At 44.8% G+C, this 11,470-nt stretch overlaps 1 protein-coding gene across 2 annotated transcripts in view; it reads left to right on the top strand.

Annotated features, from left to right (window-relative positions):
- Nucleotides 10,533-11,470, top strand: part of GNG12 (G protein subunit gamma 12) — a 137,873-nt gene continuing 136,935 nt past the window's right edge. Inside the window, exon 1 of one of the 2 annotated variants that reach the window (XM_018045385.1) lies at nucleotides 10,533-10,647. The gene's annotated coding sequence lies outside the window, so the exon portion shown is untranslated. Of the gene's footprint in view, nucleotides 10,652-11,470 lie in introns of both variants that reach the window. The other variant, XM_018045391.1, reaches the window with a different exon arrangement.

Genomic DNA, 11,470 nt, shown 5'->3' with positions numbered 1-11,470 from the left:
TTCAGGAAAGGCTCAGCTGGACACACCATTACTAATCCAGATGGTGTCAGGTGGTATTTATTCAGGGCCAGATGTTCCTCTTCCATAACAGCTTCTTTATTCACATATCTGGTGTGTTGGTAATCCCTGCCCCCCTTTCTAAGCACTCATACACACTTGCATGTTCACACACAAGCACACACACCCCCAGTGTACTGGGCTTGGTTTTTACTCAATTGCTGTTTCTGTATAATTATAGTAAATAACTTCATATGTCTAAATTTCCTTATTTCCATCATCTCTTCAGTAATTGTGTCTCTTAACATGCACTGATGGAGCCTTGGGAAATAGTCGTGGTCTTGCAGTTATTGTTCTGGGTCCATAATTTAGTCTCTAACTGGGCATAAAGGGCTTCATCAGTTCAGTTCAGTTCAGTCACTCAGTCGTGTCTGACTCTTTGCGACCCCATGAACCACAGCACGCCAGGCCTCCCTGTCCACCACCAACTCCAGAGTTTACCCAAAGTCATGTCTAGAGTAGAACTAAATATATATTGTATATCTTGGCTGGGAGCAGACCCATGTTCTTCTGAAATCAAAAGGCCTGTAGGCAAAGTTCAATGCATTTAAAATTATAATGTGTTGTACAGATGTGAGGGCTTATTAACAGTTGCGGACTGAATGTGTCTCTGCATAGAAAAGCTCCCTTCTTTTTAATTGTCACTTTTCTCATCTTGAAGCCATAGAAGGTGTGGGGGTTTGGGTTACTCCTTTTTGTTTACTCATTTGTACTGGCAGAAGAAAGGAAAACAAATAAAGGTGCCTTCTAGGAAGAGTAATCTGGGCTCATTTAGCGTGGGTTGGCAGAGACTAGATCTATGATCCCTAAATATTTTTTGTTGGGCACATCATCAGTACAGACTTTGAATATGCAACCCAATATACATATTTTTATTTATATATTATATCCCTGATATGACATAACAAATAGAAGGGATATAACTAACTATATAACTAACAAAAGGGAAAATAAGTATAGCTATAATTTCAAATACTTTTATCCTGCCTGCATTGTCTTAAAGGCAAGTCAGAAAGACCAATGGAGATGCTTTTGCAATTATCACATGAAGTTTAAGAAAACTATTCACCTGTAAAGTTTGTCATTAGGACACTAACTGACTAAGAATGTTTGTAAAAATATTACCCTAACCTTTCTCTGTTAGGAAGGAGGAATAAGCTTACCATTATGGGAAGAAATGCTGAACACTGGTCCCAGTGATACCAACCTAAGAAAAGAGGTCAGGGTGGCAACTCCATTGTGAGACATAATTAATATTTGTAAAGGGCTTAGAGCCATTAAAATCAGGAGGCAGGGTCAAAGGCAAGATTCATTATGACTGCCAGGTTCCTCAGTTACAAACAGATTCCAAAAATGTGACCTAATCTACCAAGAGCTTGGGCAGATTTACAAAGACAGGAATTTGAGTGGTCACCAGCAAAGCACCCCACAAGGCCCTCAAATTGCAAATGAATAGGATTTTATATATGTCTTTCTAGGCTTGGAATAAGAGCCTCTGCTCTCAGCAAAACTTGTTCCTTCTCCTTGCTGGGCATTCAGAGTCTCCCATGATCTGGCTCTCGTCTAGCTTTCATTCATTCATTCACATTCATTCATTCAGCATTTAATGAACACTATTTTATTATTCTTATATATTATATAGAGAATAATAAATGTTATGATATAATAGCTGAGGATGCAACAGTAAACCTAATAGAATAATAAGTTCCCTCATATATCTTATGGTCTGATAAGGAGACAGACAATAAAAAAATGGGTGGGGGGTTAGTCGCTAAGTCGTGTTCAACTCTTGCAACGCCATGGACTGTAGCCTGCCAGGTTCCTCTGTCCATGGGATTCTCCAGGCAAGATTACTGGAGTGGGTTGCCATTTCCTTCTCCAGGGGATCTTCCCAACCCAGGAATAGAACCTGGGTCTTCTGCACTGCAGGCAAAGTCTTTATTAACTGAGCTATAAGGGAAGCCCCTTAAAAAACAAATGTGCCAAATAACATTTTACAATGATAAGTAGAAAAGAAGAATAATGTATGGTTTAGAGTGTTGGGGAGGCTGCTACTTACAGTATAGAACTGGTTTTACCCCCCTATCTGAAATAATCTAAAAACAGACAAAATAGAGAAACAACAGCTTGCAAAACACTGTACATCGGGTGACAAAAGGATGGTGATCCCTGAAAGATGGAATACAAACGAAAGGAGCTGACTACTTGGAAGGTATTTCCAGGCAAAGGGGAGAGGTGGGAATTCAAAAGGAGCTGATGGGCTCCTTGAGTCAAGGAGATACGTATGGGAACTCAGGGAGATCAAAGCAACTAGGATTCATGGGAAGGAGCGTGAGATCGAAGAGAGCTGAACAAAGAGAACCCAGAGACTCACTGAAGGTCCCCTCTGAATATAATGATGAACTGACTCATTGGAAAAGACCCTGATGCTGGGAAGGATTTAAGGCAAGAGAAGGGGACAAGAGAGGATGAGATGGTTGGATGGCATCACTGACTCAATGGACAAGAGTTTTGAGCAAGGGCTCTGAGAGTTGGTGATGGACAGGGAAACCTGGTGTGCTGCGGTCCATGGGGTCACAAAGAGTCAGACATGACTGATCAACTGAACTGAACTGATGATGAGTGATGATGAACTCATTCAGGTAAAGCAACTAATCAAGGCCAGGGCAGAACCAGCTGTAAGGATCAATGGTAACAGTGCCTGATGTTGATGCAGGACCAGAAGTGTTGCCTCTTTCTACCAGCCAGACTGGAAAACCTCAAGATTTATGTATCATTGGGTAGACAAACAATTTGTCTTCAAATGGAGAAATTAGTCCTAGAGCAATAACCACTTTACTCCTGCCAAATTAATCTTAAAAGCAAGACCTAAAAGGATAAATTTGGTCCCAGTAACTTAACTATATTCTAGAACAAAGATCAAGGCTATTTATAGCAATACAAATATATCCATCACAATTCATCAGAAACCTCTGAAAATAAATCCATGCCCAAACTGGTAGTAGGACCAGACGCAACCTACCTAGTAATCTAGGAAATAGGAGAGAAAACAATGATAAGACATCTAGAGAGTGTTTAAACAGAAATGGTCAGAACACTCTTGAAATTAATGCACTTTTATTGCATTCAAAATTTGAATGTGGTCTATAATTCACAGTGTAGTCTCAGAACAGGAATAGTCCATATTTTTATTTTTAGAAACACTGAGATAATGGAATAATACCAATGATGATGCTAGGATTTTGTACTTATATTGTGGCATTGTGGTAGGGATTATTCTATTATCTCAGTATTTCTAGAGTAATATTAGAATACTAAGAAAAATGGCATTTTAATCACATTTTTTGAGATTACTCAATACTCTGGAAAAAAAAAAAACATTTTAGATACTTTGAGAACAATGCAGTGTAAATTGGAGTCACAGAGGTTGCAGGCAAAGTACGTTCCATTCTCCCCAGAATATAAAGCTAAATGAAATTAGCAGGTCTGTCATCAGAGTGTCAGAGAAAATACTTTCCATTCTCATCACAACTTAGCTCACAGATCCACATGGTTGACTGTGTCTGAGTCAAAACCTTGTAGCAAGGGCTATAGATGGATTGATAATCTAATTATCTATCAGGCTGCTTCTCTTTCTGACACTGCAAGGGCCTTCTATTTTCTTCAGGGAAGGTCTGGAGTGAGTGCTTGACGAAGAGAATGTTTCTGTTGAACCATTTAATTAGTTAGCATCTGCGTACATTCCACATCAGGGCCAACATCCAGCTCCTCTAGGCAAATTCTGGCAGTGAGCAAGGGCCTGGCTTGGCCAGACTGGCACTAGCTATCCTTGCTGTGTGGTCTAACTGAACGTGTTTGTGCTGAGTACCACTGATGGTGAAGGAGAAACATCCCAAACCTCCTCTGCACACCTTGAGGCCAGATGGATTAGGCAGGAAGGGAAGCTTTCAGGAAAATTGGAGGATTGTGGGAGAGAGGAATGAGAAGAGTGAGAGATGGGACTTGTTCCATCCAGTTCCCAGGCTTCCCCTCTGGAGTGTGCCACTCTCTGCAACGTCCCTGGCTTGCTTTCACCCAAGTCTGGGTGGATCCTTTGGGAGCTCACCCTTCCTTCCTCAGGATAATTTATTTTGTCCAGAACTTCCCCAATCATTTTATCTTGGAGAGACCCAGCCAGGAGGAGAGAGGAACCTCCATTCTCCATCTAGTCCTCATTCAAGTGGAAAATCATCTGAGGGTAAAATGGATAGCATGAGACTTACCGTATCTCCTTGGAAGAATGAGTAGGAACAGGAGGAGGACAAGAAAGAGCAGGAGGAAAAGAAGAAGGAGGGAAAGTAAGACCAAAGATACATAGTGCCTCTTGGCTGTGTTATCATAATCACTACTCAGAACTGGGAGGCACTTTAAAATACACAGACCATGTTTAGGTTTTGCATTTTTTAAGAAAATTCAGATACGTTAAAATCTGAAGAATTAGTGAAATCTAATGGCAACCCACTCCAGTGTTCTTGCCTGGAGAATCCCAGGGACGGGGGAGCCTGGTGGGCTGCCGTCTATGGGGTCGCACAGAGTCGGACACGACTGAAGTGACTTAGCAGTAGCAGCAGCAAGCTTCAATTTGGAGAAGGCAATGGCAACCCACTCCAGTACTCTTGCCTGGAGAATCCCATGGACAGAGGAGCCTGGTAGGCTGCAGTCCATGGGGTCGCTAAGAGCCGGACATGACTGAGCGACTTCACTTTCACATTTCACTTTTCACTTTCATGCATTGGAGAAGGAATGGCAACCCACTCCAGTGTTCTTGCCTGGAGAATCCCAGGGACAGGAGAGCCTGGTGGGCTATGGGGTCACACAGAGTTGGACATGACTGACACGACTTAGCAGCAGCAGCAGCAGCAAGCTTCAATTTGCCATATTGAAAAAGTTTTCTAATTGTCTACACCAGGGATTGCCACAAGTTTTCTGCCTCTGGAGAGGCAGATACATATTTTAGGCCTTGAGACCCATAAGATTTCTGTCATAACCATTCTGCTCTGTAAGTAGAAGCAGTCAAAGGCAATAGATAAAAGAATGGGTGTAGTGGCATTCCAGCAAAACTTTACTTACAAAAAGAGTTGATGGTCTAGCCCACTTGGCCGTAGTTTTCCAACCAGTGATAGACACAGTGCCTTTTTTATTCTATTTATAACATGAAAAGATAAGTGTTTGTGGGTGTGTGTGTGTGAGAGAGAGAGAAACACCATGTTATTCAAAGAAAAGATATACTGTCATGGTAAAAAGAAAAAAACATGCAATATAAAAAAAAAGTATGTTACTCAAAACCGCACCACCTTGAGAAAATCGCTGCTAACATTTTGCCAAACATCATCACAGATTTACTCATACAGACATTTGTGCTGGTATATATACGCTTTTTTATACATGAGTGGGAAATTCCATGCACGGTCTTCTATAACTTGCTTTCTATGCTCAAAAATAAATTTGGGGCATCTTTCCATGTGAATACATTTAGATCTATCTCCTTTCACAGAGTGCTTTAGATGGAGGCATCCTATCTCCTCTAGTGGACATTTGGGTTGCTTCCCTTGATAACCTCTATATCTCTGCTTCCTAGCTGACTAATGGTTGAACCCTTCCAATGATGGGAAATTTTGCTAATTCTTAAGCCCACATACTTGACCTCTATAAAACAGTGTCTGGGAGTTCCGTTCTCCAGAGCTAGAGAGCCTAGCTCTGTAATAAGTCAGAGAGCTCATTCTGAGTTAGTAATCAACTAACCTGAGTTAATAACTCAGTTCTGGGCCCCTCCCACCCAGGCCTCTGGAGGCTTCCATCCATTTGAGAATGGCACGGCACTGAATTGGCTACCCATCTATAGTCATAGTTTATGTCATAGCTCCTGCCTGTGTCCATACATGTTTCAACAAGTTACTTGGGGATTTCCAAGATTGTGGGTGCTTCTTCCTGATCTAACTTCTACATGAGAAGATGGCAGCCTCTGACTGAGCAGAAAAACCAGTTTGTGAAACACTAACCCAGGTAAGCTATTCAAAAGGAGGCAGTTCTCCATAACTTTCAGGGCAGGTTCAGACAAAGAGTGTGGCCATGTGCATTAAGATAAATAAAATCCTTAGGAAGCAACTCTGATATCCTAGATAAATTGTTCTGAAGTCTGTGGAGATCCAATCACAGACCAACTGATCTGCCTCATTCTTTCATCTCTCTTCCCCCATCTTCTGACTGAGCCTGTGGTTAAAGTATTGTCATTGAATACTGAGTGGAAGTTTACATCACAAATTGCAATTAAGTTAAAAAATCAGCTGTCCTGAGTTATAAAACTATTTGTCTTGCATGCTTCATGAAGGATAATACAGCAGAGAAAATCGTCTTTTAAAACATTTTTTTTTAATTTCAAAGAACTGGTATCTCAGAGACCACTGTAAATCTCTTTTTAAAGACAAGCAACAACTACATAAGGTGATGTGCTTGCCCCAAATTCACAGACTGTTAGTGGCAAAGCCAGGACTTAATCTCAAGGGCCTCGTTTCATTATGCGTAAGATTTTACTTCACTACACTGCCACTCTTTCATAGGCAACTGATTGATTGATTTGTCTCAAGTGCTATTGGAGGGTAGAAAATAGTTGGACCAGAAAATAGAAAGGGAAAGAAAAGAGAGTTTTAAAATGTCTGGAGAAAGGAAAAATGGGAAATCAAATAGGTTCCTAGTATAAAGCAAATAAGAAGGCAAAATGCAACCAAGCATTGCTTGAGTGCTCCAAGGAAGACCAAGGGGTCAGGCATTCCTGGGCTGGGCTGAATATGCCAGTTATGACTGGGTATAACCTCAAGTACAATCTTAGAGATATCCCACCTGTCCTGTATGCTGTCAACTTCTCCTAGACCCTCTGTTCAGGGCACACCTGTTCCTGAGTTGTTGGTAATATTGGTTTCTGACCAGTCACAACTGTATCCATCAGTGAGTATTGCCCTCAGGGAACTGCTTTGCCCAATGATACACCTCTTCCCAGGAATGCAGGATATGGAGATATAAAGGTCTAATACCTTGTACTTGATTTGGTCCATTTCTGAAGAGCCACCCACCTCCAGCTGCCTTTGGACTAAGGTCTAGCCATAACCATGTTGAAAGTCAGCATCTTCCTCTCCCCTATCCTGCCAGCCTCACATGCTTACAGGTATATCTTTTTAGCCACTCATCAATAAGCCTTTTTCATGCAAGGTATGTTTCCAGGTAACTCAGTCTAAGATACCACTCAAATTCACGCTTTGTGTGTATCACTCAATGTCAGAATTAAGAAGAAAATATACACCTCTTGCCTCATCACTTGTTAACCTAAACCAGTCTCATCTGCTATACCACTTCCTGCGGTTAAAGCTCTTTACATACAGCTTGGCATGACCCATCCTCCTACAAGACGGTCTCGCAAGCTATGGGATGCTGACCACCAGTGTATTAGACAAGATGATTCGGATAGTCCTTGAATGTGCTGGCTTTTACTGTAATAGTTGTTATCTTAGCTTGACATTCCCCAGAAACAGACCCTGAGATGAAAACTCACGTGAAAATTACTTACCAGGGTTCAGGCCAGCGTTGCTGTCATGCAACCTGTAAAGTGGCACACCAGTGCAGTCACATGGGGCCCTTCGATAGTTTCTTGCCACCTTCAGATCCTTAATAATTCATGAACATTTAAAAATCTTGTGCCAGGCCCTGCAAAGTATATAATTTGTCCTGATTATAATATGTTCCTAGGTGAGGGAGTGAGAAATAGGTCCCAGAAGGGTAAGAAAGACAAGCAAGAATGTGACCTCAGCCCCATAGAAGTGGGGAGAGAATTTGGCTCAGTCTTGTAGGGAGCCTGGTAGACCCTGGAGATCTATTCTGAAGTTATCCCAATTGAGGGTAAAGGAACTGGAGTATTTATACAGCCATAGTCCTTAGTCACTGTTTAAAGGCTGAGGCAGGGGTAGGGGAACATTAATTCCCAGGTACTTTCAGCTGTTCTGTGAGCTGGCCAAGTAAATCCTGCAGCTGAGTATGGTGTTTTGACAATGAGATGCAGGTGCCAGGCATGGGTGATGGGAATGAACCCACACCTGGAGCCAGCGTGCATGAAACTGGAGAAGGATCAGAGGGGATATGGTGGAGCATTGACAGCAACTGCTGGAGTTAAGCATATAGCTTGTGATCCAAAATGAGAGACTGATGCTAGTTTACCAAAGTCATGATTTCACTGGTAAAATTACTAACGACAAGCATCATATATGGAAGAAATCACAAAAGCAAGTCAATCAAACATATAAATTTAAGAAATCATACAGGAGGTACAGCAATATGTAGATGAAATGTGAACGACTGAAGTTTAGACACAGCAGAGCCAAATGAACACTGGCTAAAGGGGCGTAGGTAAAAGCATGAAGTCTGGAGCCAGACTCTTTGAGTGGAATTCTGATCTTGCCACTTTGGGATTGCATTGCTTCACCTCCCTGAGCCTCCCTGCTAGGGTGGTGAGAAGGATTAATAGAGTTAATATATGTAAAGCACTTAAAGCAACATCTGCCGTGAAAGCGTTAGCTCTTATTATTCTTGCCTTGCTCCTGCCTAGATCAGTGCCTCTCAAACTATCTGTGGGATTTTATTTTCAATCTGTTGCGGCTGATGCTTTTATTCAACATGATAAATACAAAATAGATAATGAGAAAAAGAAAAGAGACATACAGAATACAAAGCCATATTTTTAGTTATTAAGTTCAACAGGCAGGAAAATTACTCAAATCACTATGTAAGTTTTTACATGTTCACCTTCAGTTTCTATGCTTATCCCATCACAGATGGGTAATAGTTCTCAGACGGTCACTCTTCTATGGACCACACTTTGAATTACACTAAATTAGAAAAGCTTCAATAATTCAAAAGCTTCTTGGCACCTCAGTTTCCAGATGAGATTACATACATGAAAGCATTGACTAAACTCTAAAGTGCAGCAGAAACAGAAATTATTGGTAGGGCTTTAGGAGTTGATTCTGTAGTCTGTGGTCAGAAGATACAGAGTATGATGGTCTTAGCCCCAGTTGGCATTAAGCTGTTCTGTTCAGCATATATCCTTAGAACCGTCAGTATCTGTGAATCAGTCAAACAATTCCTACCACTGTACAAAGCAAGGAATGCTGAGCTCCCCTGGCAGGCTGCGGCTTGCATCCCAACAACCACTGCCATCCACAGGTTGCAAGAACCACAGTCTGGGGACAAGGCATCCAACCACTGACTTCCTATACCCATAGCCCCCTTTCTGCAGCCTGGTGGAAGATTTCACCAAGAATAGTACTTGAGTAGGGGTCAGGAGGGAAAAATGAAAGGCAGTGTCCTTCCTCCTGTACTTGGCTCCTTACTTCCCTAGGCCTTATTCCTCTCCAGCGGGTGAAGCTCAACACACAGGCGTCTTTCACCAGTGATTTAAGACTCCACTTCAAGTATGGACTCGACCCACACTGGTTCTAAGTGTCCTCCTTTGGCCTCCTCTCCTCCTTTTTCTATACCCTGTCAAACAAGAAAGCTGATTCCTAGGAGCATGCAAGAAGTCTGCTGGGGGGTAAGATTTCTGCACATCCATCTTTTTGACTCTTTCTGGACTTTTTGAGGGTGAGTTCCACGTCTGAATCATCTTCATCTCTCTCCAATCACCTTTGTTGCAATGCTGGGCACATACAGGTGCTCAATGAACGTTCGTTAAATGGCTGTGTATAGGAATAGTCTGAAGTTCATGGAAATAGAAGTGGCTTTTCAAACTACCTCACCCTGAATCCCTCCGGAAAAGACTAACCAAATCTAATTAATTCAATCAATAAGCAGAATTCTGCCAGGTACGAGGCACTGGGAAATACAAATCTCATGGCGAGAGATGGAGGGGAAGCTCATGATGGGTGGATGTACTACACATTCAACAACCCGCAGCTATAGCTCCATTTTCTGGGAAGCAAAATCACTCGGTGGCCCCAGGGCCCTTAATTTTACCGTGACTGTTTTCTTAAGAAATTCCTGGAGTAGAGCCTAACTTTTATGTAGGGGGTTGGCATATTCGTGGCCTAAGGGACGACTGGCAGAAGGGGTGCCTAGAGTTCGCAAGGGAAGGAAACTGCTGAGGAGTCAGAGCAGCCCTGTGGAGGGTCGCTAAGTGGGGGACCCGAGAAGTCCTTGAACTTCCAAAGCTTCAGGGAATTCGAGGAAGGGACCCTGAGGGGTGGCCAAGGCTCCCAGATGTCTGCTGGGCTTCAGTGCTGCCGACTTTTCTCCTCTGCCGGCCCAGGCTCGACCCGGGTTCAGCAGCCAGACCAGGGAACCGCCAGGGCATCTGGGCAGGAGGGAGGCGGGCCGGCCGGGAGGAAGGAGTCCTGGGCCGCTGCCGCCGCCCCGCCCGTCGGGCTGTCCGCCCCGCCTACCCCGAGCGAGGCGGAGCCGGCCCCCGCCCGGAGGAGCAGGAGGAGGAGGAGAGGTCGGAGTCGTCTCCAGGAGCCCTTAGAGACAGAGTCCCCGGCAGCGGCGGTGGCGGCAGGGGCAGCGCATCGGCAGGCAAGTGAGCACCGAGCGGCGGGCGCAGGTGGCAAGTCCGGTCCCCGAGGGGACAGGGGCGCAGCGCGGGGCGTCGGCCGACCAGTTTGGGAGCCGCCTCCCAGTTCCTGGTGCTGGGAAGGGAGATGGAGGGAGGGAACGGAGAAAGGAAGGAAGGAGGGAAGAGTGTCCCGGAGGGCGGGGACTGGTCGGGGCACTGGGCGCCGGAGACTGCGATGGGGGTGGAGGGCAAGGGACGCCGAGACCGGGAGACGGACGGCGCGCTCGCCCTCGACGGGCGGCGGCCAGATGGCCCGGGAAGCCGGGGGTCCTGCGGGGCTAGGTCTGGGGACGCGGTCCCTGGGACGAGGGCTGAAGCAGGAGGAAAGGTCTCCCCGCACGCTGGCTCCGCGGCCGGCCCGCAGCCGTGCGCCCCGCGCCAGGTTGGGGCTGGAAGGCTCCGGGGTTCCCCGCTAGCTCCCGCTGCGGTGGTGCCAGATTTGGGAGGAGGGCAGGCAAATGGGGGAGACCGGGGTGCCACGCCCCTCTTTCCTACTTTCTTCCGCTCTTTCTGGGGACTAGGCAGCGAGTACACAGTCCTGGAACCCGCTAGGCGCTGGGGGTCTGGCGGGGAAACAGCGGGTCACCGAGAGGACTCCGATCACACATCCCGCGAGGGACCCCCCGAGCAGTGAGTGGCCAGGAGACTGTATTTGCAGGTGATATGAGGAAGTCAAAACTCGGACGTGAGTCTTGAGTGATTTTTTTTTTTTTTAAGTATTGCCCCCGACACTTACTGAGTGGATCAGAGTGACTCCCCACCCCCCTTTTTAATTTTAACTAG

Source organism: Capra hircus, chromosome 3 (assembly GCF_001704415.2).
Source record: "Capra hircus breed San Clemente chromosome 3, ASM170441v1, whole genome shotgun sequence".
In the NCBI taxonomy this organism is placed as follows: Eukaryota; Metazoa; Chordata; class Mammalia; order Artiodactyla; family Bovidae; genus Capra; species Capra hircus.
The sequence above is the reverse complement of the archived record's forward strand: the minus strand, read 5'-3'. Positions and strand labels throughout refer to the sequence as shown.